This window comes from Crocuta crocuta, unplaced genomic scaffold (assembly GCF_008692635.1).
Source record: "Crocuta crocuta isolate KB4526 unplaced genomic scaffold, BGI_CrCroc_1.0 scaffold19, whole genome shotgun sequence".
Classification (NCBI taxonomy): domain Eukaryota; kingdom Metazoa; phylum Chordata; class Mammalia; order Carnivora; family Hyaenidae; genus Crocuta; species Crocuta crocuta.
In genome coordinates, this window is record NW_027551565.1 from 4,559,489 (window position 1) to 4,569,093 (window position 9,605).

Genomic DNA, 9,605 nt, shown 5'->3' on the forward strand with positions numbered 1-9,605 from the left:
CCCACCTCCCCTCCCCTCCAGTCCCATCAGAGCAGAATCAATGCCAGAAGAGCGGTGCACAGAGAATGGGCTGGACCTGGACAATAATCATTAGTGGGAAGACAGAGATCCCTGCCGTGTGACCTGGAATTATCGGCCATGGCTTAAGGGGAAAGAGGATTCATGGAAATAGCCAAGTAAAGGTCTCCACACGTGTGCAGTATTTGAGGCTCAGCAAGCAATCTGGCAAATTCAAAGCCTCTCGTAGATGACTTCCAAGAAATCTGCTTTTAGCACTGCCATTGACATGGGAGTACATCCCCATGACTTGCCCCTCACTGGGCTGAAGATTATCATTGATTTATCTGGAGCAGAAACAGCAGGATTCCGCATCACCTCTTGGAAAACAGCCGGAGCAAAAGAGGGGAATTAACAAATCTTTATTATTAATTCCAATACCTCGACACCCCATGGGTCCTGCCGCAAATCACGGGGTCTCTTAACAGGAGTTGCTCTGTGTTTAAGTGGAGCTGGGTTGGTTTTTTTGTTTTGTTTTGTTTTGTTTTATGGGGCATGTCCTCATTCTTAACTAAAAGACAACCTCAAAATATTCATTAATCACGCACAAGTCCAGAACATGCCAGGTGCTGTAGGAGATGCAAAATAAGTAGAAAATCCCTGTATTTCATTCATTCAAGCATCAAACCGTTATTGAGGCCCTTTTACGTGCCAAACACTGTGCAAGACACCAGGTTTTATAGCACATTACAGTTATTATCCTGTTTTATAAGGGAAGACATGGGCCTAAGGGAGGTTATACAACTTACTCAAATTGCTCACAGCCACACAGCCTGGAAGGGACTTGGGACTAGGATAAAGGGAAAGAATCTGACACTTTATTATTTTTAATTAATTAATTTATTTATTATTTTTATTATCATTTAAGTAGNAAAAGAAATAAAAAAAAAAAGAAATGTTAAGTCAATGTTTCTGTGAGCTCTCCTTTCACTAACCCAGAACCAGCCATAGTTCATGTGAGGGGAATACGAAAGGGGGTTGGGCTCATTTACGCCCCCTCCGAGTGAGCCTCTGGGGAAGGCTGATATGTGCAAAACCCAATGCCAACTGTTCCTTGCTCTGTATTTGCTCTCGGTGGTCTGTTGGTGCCTGCCCTCCACACGGTGCCCAGAGATGGTCCTAGCGCAGAGGTGATCACAAGCCCACAACCAACATGAGCAAGAGGAGAGGAAGTTTTGGTCCCCAGAAGTGTTTTGCTTCTGACCTCAGTGTTTTTTTTCCTCCACCCCCAAGCAGCTCTTGGGTGCTCAGGGATAGGAGCCTGATCTCAGGAGTCCTAGACACGAGGGTTCAAACCCCAGCCCAACCTCTTACAAGTTGTGTGAGCTTGGGCAAGCCTCACAGAGGCTTCATCTTCTCCCTACCAAGCGGAGGCAGTACCTACCCTGCAGAGAGGTTCAACTAGGTAACAGAAGTACGACGTTGCTCAGTCAGTAGTAATCATTTACTATTATCCAAACTAAATTCCACCCAAAAAGCAGAGTCGTGATTTTTTTTAAACCATGAACCAACATGTATTCGTTAAAGATCTGTTTTAAGCAGGAAGATTGAGACACCCTGCCCACGCTCTTCGGGAGTGAGGGAACTGGGCAGGGAGTAAATAAAACCCATGGTAGGGTGCCTGGGTGGCTCAGTTGGTTAAGTTGTCCACTCTTGATTTTGGCTCAGGTCACAATTTCATGGTTCATGATATCGAGCCTTACATTGGGCTCTGCACAGAGCATAGAGTCTGTTTGAGATTCTCTCTCTCTCCCCCTCTCCCTCTGCCCCCCCCAACTCATGCTCGCTCGCTCTCTCTCGCTCTCTCAGTCTCTCAAAAATAAATAAACTTAAAAAAATACAGTAAAACCATGGCAATGAGCAACTTCCAATGGCTCAAGCATCCAAGATACTGGAGGTGAGACACAGCTCTCCTGGTTGCCTGCAGTTTTGAAGATAAAGGCTGTTGAGTGGGGGCAGATGAAGGCCGCTAGGAGACCCCCAGCTGAGAAGCCTTAAAGTCATATCACAGGTCCTTGTCATAGGCTTTGGACCTATGACACCCCCTGCTCCTTTTGCCCCCTTCCCTAGTCTGCTGGTTTGCTCATGCAGGTATTTTCCTTCCTGCAGGATTCCGCCACCAAGGATCCAGAGCACCCTCAGGTTATCTGTCCCGGGCCTGGCTGGCTCCTCACCAGGCTCTGACCTCACCTCGGCGTCAGTCTTATCAGGTGTGGACAGAACCGTCTCCCTGCTCTGGGAACTCTGAGCCCAGGATCCCCTCCACACCCAGGCAGCGGAGGGCCAGGCACCTTGGAGACTGAACACTGTGGTCACCTGCCAAATCAGGAGTCGCCACAGAGGTCTGCAAGCGCAGCCACGAGGCTCAGAAGCAGGAAGGAAAGGGAAGGGTTACTAAGCATTGACAAGGAACAGAGCAGATGCTGAGCTCTGCCAAACAGGAGAGAAGGCACGAGAGTGACGGTAAAAGCCAGCAACTCCCCAGCTTAGGTCCTCATGGGGAGCCCAGCAAAGGGCGGCAAGGTCACCGTGAGGACATGTTCTCCCCCAGAATGTGCTTCCTCTCAGGGAGATCCAGCCCAGCCCAGTCTTCTGAGACGCCGGCCTTGGGATGGCTGAAAGGGAAGGAAGGAAGATGGCGGGGCACCGGGGAGCGGACGTGGGCCCTTTGCTCCTGAGCCCCCAGGCCGGGCACCGGCTGTTGGTGCCAACAGTTCCACAGTCACCAAGGACACTTCCTGGTGACTGCAACTCTGGTTTGTTTAGGTTTGTGAGCTTGGGTGCTCCTCGGCATGAATGGCCTGGGGGTGAAGTGGGGAACGGGCGTTTCATTGGAATTCACGACACACAGGCTCCTTTGTCCTGCTGCTGCAGACGCTTGTTTGTTTGCACCGGGACTCTTGCCTTTATTGGACTGGTTAGCGTCTGTCAGTAAATGATAACTTATCTGAACTGTCCACAGAATCATAGTCGTGCAGTTCTCAGAAGCCCCACACATCAGCGTTTTCACATTCTAGGGCCTGGAACGGAGGCGAGGGGTCAGAGCACCCCCAGTCGTCGCCTGGCCCCATCCGGGGGTGGGAGCTGGCCGAGTGAGCGGGAACCGGCACTTTGTCCTTGTCAGCAAGAGAGACAAGTAGGGACCCTGGGAATCCGCAGCTGGACAACCGTGCCCGAGGGAAGAGGGGGCCCCCGAGGAACAGAAAACATTTCGTTCCCCACAGGCTACACTCCATGTGCAGGCCCGTTGAGATCATCCCCTGCAAGCCACAGCCAGGAATTCGTCCTGCAGAAATGCTCACAGGTGCGCTGCTGATGGACTGCAAGGCTGTTCGTTGAGAGCATTGCTGGAAACAGCAGAAGTCTGGAAACAATCTAAATGCTATCAATAAAGGCCTGATTAAATAATTTATGGTGTGTGCATCTGATGGCACACTATAAAGAAAGCTTCTCGTGCACTGGTAGGGAAGGATCTCCAAAATACATTGTTATGTCAAAGAACTACAACTAAGTTAGGAATTGCGTGTTATTATTTGTTTAAAAAGGAGCAAGTGGAGAAGGGAGGAGAGTAGATATTTCTACAGCGGCTGTTTTTGGAAAGACTCACAAGCTGGTAATATTGTATTCTCCTGGGAAAGAGTGCACTGGGTGGGTGTGGGAGCTGGAAAGGTATCAGTTGACCTGTGCTGTATACCGACCCAGCCCAAACTCAGTAGCTTAACACAACCATTTTATCCAGGTCACATTTCTGTGGCTTGGCTTGTATTGGCAGGGGAGGGTTCACATGGCAATGCCAGAACCCCCAGAAAAGGAGAGCAACCCAGTGCAAACACTTTCAAGCCTTTATTTGCGTGATGTTTGCTAAAGTTCCTTTGGCCAAAGCACTTCACACAACCAAGCCCAAATTCAAGGAGGAGAAACAGACTCCATGTCTTCAAGTATAGTGGACATTAGTTTTAATCTACCACATGGTGGGGCAGAGATGAGGAGGCAGGGAGGGATTCTCTCTTTTAACCCTTTGTGCCTTTTGAATTTGAGTCATGTCAATATTACCTATTGAAGAAGAAGTAAAACTTTTTATTGATTTACTTAATTTTTATGAGAGACAGAGAGAACATGTATGCACCAGCAGGGGAGAGGGGCAGAGGGAGAGAGGGAGACACAGAGAATCTTTTTTAAAAATGTTTTATGTTTGTTTAGTTATTTTTGAGGGATAGAGAGAGAATACAAGTGGGGAAGGGGCAGAGAGAGAGGGAGACATGGTATCTGAAGCAGGCTCCAAGTTCCGAGCCATCAGCACAGAGCCTGACGTGGGGCTTGAACCCACAAACTGTGAGATCATGACCTGAGCTGAAGTCAGACACTTAACCGACTGAGCCACCCAGGTGCCCCAGAGAGAGGGAGAATCTTAAGCAGGCTCCATGCTCAGCGCAGAGCCCAACATGGGACTTGATCCCAGAACTCTAGGATCATTACCTGAGCCAAAATCAAGAGTTGGACACTCAACCAACTGAGCCACCCAGGTGCCCCAAGAAATACAATTTTAAGAACTAAAATAAATTCCCTGAATTTAGCTTTGGAAGAATCCAGTTGCTGAAGGACAAATGGAGAGGGGCACTCAAGGTGGAGATATAGGTGAAACAAGATGACTGGATCATGAATGTGTGAGACTCATAATGCTCTTCCACTGTATGAATGTTAAAATTGCCTAAAACAGGTCATGATCTCACAGCTTGTGGGTTCGAACCCCATGTTGGGCTCTGTGCTGACAGCTCAGAGCCTGGAGCCTGCTTCGGATTCTGTGTCTCCCTCTCTCTCTGTCCCTGCCCCACTTGTGCGCGCTCTCTCTCTCAAAAATAAATAAACATTAAAAATGTAAAAAAAAATTCCTACAACAGAAGTCTGAAAAAACAAAAATGACTAACCAAAAGCTCAAACTCACTGAGGGTTACTGACATGGCAGGTGCATTGCCCACATCATCCCCTTTTGCTTTCCCAGCCACCCTGGAGGTGGGCTCGGTTTGGGCCCTGGCAGTTGCCTAGTTGAGGTTGCTGATCCCAGAGGGTCATCTGCAGAGTGGGGCTGCAAGCAGCTCCAAGCAGAGATGCTGGACCCAGAGGAATTGCAGGAGAGCAGGGAAGAAAGGAAACCTAAGGAGCTGCCTCCACAGTGTGGGCAGGACTAGCGGCCAAAAAACTCAAGGACGGTGTGGTATTGGTGGTGACAGTGGACGTGCAAAACACCTCACTGTTTCAGAAACACACAGAGATTGTGAGGACGGGGAATAAGAAGGGAGTCCTTCCAAAGATTCCAGACAAAAGTTCTAGAGCTTATGGGCACATCTGAAGGAAAATAATTCAGTGAGAAAGAGTTGTTCACCTCTTTATTACTCAAGATGGCCACACGTGTACCCAGGCCTTGTGCAAAGGCACACCTCGAGGCACCCACATGGCCTGTGCCTGGCTCGGAGGGGGTCTCATCTGGGGGTAGCTCTGAGAGTGCTAGGCACTCTGGGTGAGCCCTTCTGTGGGCAGGAAGGAAAATCCTTCATTATCTCTAGCCTGTCACTCAGGGTCCCTAGCTAACCCTGAGAACTATCTCTTCTCTTCCAAATGTTCACCGAGAGCTTTACCAGAGGCTGTGTTCCCTAAGGCCATGCTCAGCCCCTTCCTATGCATGCCTGGGAATGCATATGTGTGCATGTATGGACATTCATGTAGCCGCTACAAGACAAGGAAGTGAGAGAAGTGACCGTAGCACTTTCTAGGCATCAACTGTGTCCTCTGCTCCCACTCCAGGCCAGGGTAGGTGACCCTCCCTCTCACCATGCCCTATGCCTATTTTGTTGCCGAGTTTTCACATTGTTTAAAATTGTTCAGCACTGGCTAAAGACTAGTACTAAAGAATTACTGTTATATTTTAGGAGTGGTAGTGGTATTGTGGTTATGTTTTCTTTTATCTTTTTATTGAAGTATAATGTATACACTGAAAAAATTATATGTATACAACTGATGAATTTTTTTAAGAAGAGGAGACATCTATCCATGTTTCTAGTCTGCAGACCAAGAAACAGACCACTGTAAGCATTCTAGTATGTTCTATTAAAAATAAACAAACATTGTTTTTAGTAATATTTTCTTAAACATTTACAGATGAAATGACATGATGTTTTGGATTTGCTTCAAGATAATCTGGAGTTAAGAGAAGTTAGGGATTAAACAAGGTTGGTCACGAGTTGATAATCATTGAAGCTGAGTAATAATTACAATAAGGGTTCTTTGTATTCTCTCTAGCTTCATATTTAAAATTTTCATGATATAAATTTTAAAACAATCAATAGGGTGCCCTGGTTTCACGTCAATCTGGTGCCTCTGAGACATGAGGTAAAAACTGAGCAATATGGTGAAAAATGTCTCTTTGGTATGTTACTTGGTAATTAAGAATCTGAGAGTCTAATGGACTAAATACATAAATAATTAACTTTTTAAAAATGAGTTTTCATGTGCTATCTTCTCTGTGTAATGGAAAGCTCCCTGTAGGTGCTGGGTTTTATTCATATCTGTATCCTGGCCCCTCAGCACAGTATCACACGATAGGTGCTCATAAGTGTTTGTTGAGTGAATGAACGCTTGAATGCTGTATCCTAACCTACACAAGACCGGATATGGCATCAAAATGGCACAGGTGCCCCAAACTGCTTCTTAACTTGAAGTGAAATTGATACTACCAAGTTCTTCTTTTCTCTTTTGTGGTGGCTTCCAAACAATAAACTGCTCGAATCCTAAAATATTGTAACTGAGAACGACTTAGAGATCATTTAGAACAAAGTTCTTGTGTTATAGATGAGCATGCTGAGCTACAGAGAAGTGACTTTATTGAGGTCACAGAACTGGTAGGGGACAGAGCCTGAGCTCAGACTCCTGGAACCCAATCTGTCCCCTTTTTGTTACAGCATCTAGCTCTATAGTGGGGAATTCAACACATATGGGCAATCCTATCTTCCCAGGTAAAGAAAGTGAACTTCAAAGAAATGAATAGAATTTTCCCATGGTCTTCGGTCATTTTGACCCCATAGCTCTCTCAAGAACAATGTCTTCTACACTGCGTTATGTCCCTTACTTCAAGAACCTTAAAATTCAAAAACATTAATTTTCAAAAAAAAAAAAAAAACAAAAAACAGAGGGGTGATTATTCTCATTAGAAAGGGCTTTGGTGCGTATTTTTTTTTAAAGTGAACTCTTTCAAGTGTCTTTGAAATATAAGTCAGTTTTTAACAATTCCATCTGCATCCAGCTTGTTAGGAACAAAGTGACAGAATAAAATCACACAGTTCAAGCCATGGCCCCACAGTTCTGTCATGTCAAGTGTCACAAGGGTGATTTCAGCATTCCCAAGCCAAAAAATAAACAAATCAATCAAAGATAACACACCGAGAGTAGAAATAAATGAGAAAAAGAGAAAGAAAGAAACTCAAACATTTTGTAATATTACATCCTTTAAAAAAAAGTTGATATTTTTTAAAGTTTTTAAATTAAAATGTTGGCATAACTGTACCTTAGAGTTTACTTTTGTTGGCACTCAAAACAATATAACTCTAATGGTCTTTTGTGTCGGTCATGTTCTGGGCTTTTCCATGCAAAGTATTTTTGCAGCTTTGTCCGGTGCTTCTTTCAAGAACCTTGTGACACTTCCAACCCCCTACCTAACAGGGGTGGCCGGATTTCTTTGCTGTTAAGAGGATTACTGAGACATTCTCTTTTATATAACCCAGAAGACTCTGTGAATAACAGGAAAGAGCAAACAAGAGATGTCAAGGAGAGAGGTTACGAGCAAGGACTGCAGTTCAGGAAAGCTCTTTAAACAAGGACAGGTCAAAGAATGTTCCTAAGGGACAATGATAAAGCTGGGGCTCAGGAAGCGGGGCACTGGGCGCCATTTTCATAGGCAAGCAGTGGAGTTAGCTTCCATCCATTCACCAAGGGTTAAGCTTTAATCCCAAGAACTTCGGGTGAGTCAGGGCCAGAGCACTGTGAAGAAAGGAGACACCTTATCTCTAATCAGCCCTGCCTCAAAATAGCTCTCTCTTCCCTCAGGCAGAGACTCGTCATCCTTTCCCTGCACAGCACAGCACAGCCCGGCACAGCAGCATGGAGGTGCCTGAGTCCCACTAGTCAGAAAGTCAATGAATATGCTTTATTCATCTCTTGCGCAGTTAGATCTCTCTAAGCAATGCATAATTTAGCAACCCTCGAGATGGCTTGCCTAGAATCAGGATGTTCCAGTCACAAAGGACCTCACGATTACTTAGGTCAGCCTGTCATTTTACAGATGGTTAAACTGAGACCCAGGGAGAGGAAATGATTTGTGGAAGAACACGCAGAGAGTCCATGGCTGTGCTGAGGGCTGAAACTCTGGCTAAAGCAGACATTCTCTCTCTCTTGGCAATGCTGCTGTACTCATCTGAAAAATGAATGAAACACTCATGCCCCTGGTCAGTTTTCCTTCCGTTGTTAAGGAAATCATTTCCAATGCTCCAAGAGTTTGCAAATCAACACTTTCACAGGCAGCTCTTGTTAAACCCTTTCATTGTAAGTCTCTCAAACTTCCTCTTCTATCTTCATAATCCAGACAGCTTTACTTTTGAGGTTCAATATATGGGCTGCCACTGTTGTTGTTTTTTTCCCAGCTGGTGGAAGAGAATGTTACAAATGGGTAATTGAAGTACTCAGAAAGTGGCTTAGAATGGGGTCAGACAAAAATGCCCACCAGTCTCATCAGCTCCTCACCCATGCCAAGGGTTGTGACTCACACAGAGGATTTGCCCTCCTAGTGGCCATCTGGGCATCTGTGAGATGGCACGGCTCAAATATTCATGCCGCTGCACTTCCTACACCACTATTTGCAGACTGTGTCCCCTTTGTGCATCCTCTATACAGTATGGGCTCTGTCAAAAGCTGTATGAGGCGCACAAGGTCTAAACAAGGGTGGGGACAACCCTGGAACTTGCAAAGTCTGCAGAAAACCAGGCAAAGTAATGGGGGTGAAGAACAGAGACAAAAGGCCGGAATGTGCCATTGGGAAAATGCCTGGTTCCATCAACTTAAAACAGTTTTGTTTCAGGTTATTATTCAGTGTAAGACACTGAAGAGAAAGAGCTATGAGGCAGAAACTGAATTTCAACTCCCTTTTATTTCTCCATGATTCTCATCTCTTAAATGTTCCCATTTATCTCCTGCATGAGTCACTTGTGCTGGACTTATCACAGCTCTTAGGTAGAAATTGGTCCTTAGCTGTTCCTCATATGTAGCGGTTTTCTCTTCTAGCTAGACTCCAAGCTATTTTCCCTAAGGCCAAGAGCTTTGCAATTCCCACAGGGCCTCCGACCATAGAGTAGGGCACACAGTAGGTGCTTAGTAAATATATTATAACCATGCCCTACTGGGTCAGCATCACAGTCTCACTTTGTGCTAAAGCCAGATCATGCCATGATGGCCCTCATTTTATTCACGAGAAGGCAAAAGAGACAAAGAAAAATGATCATCTAAGG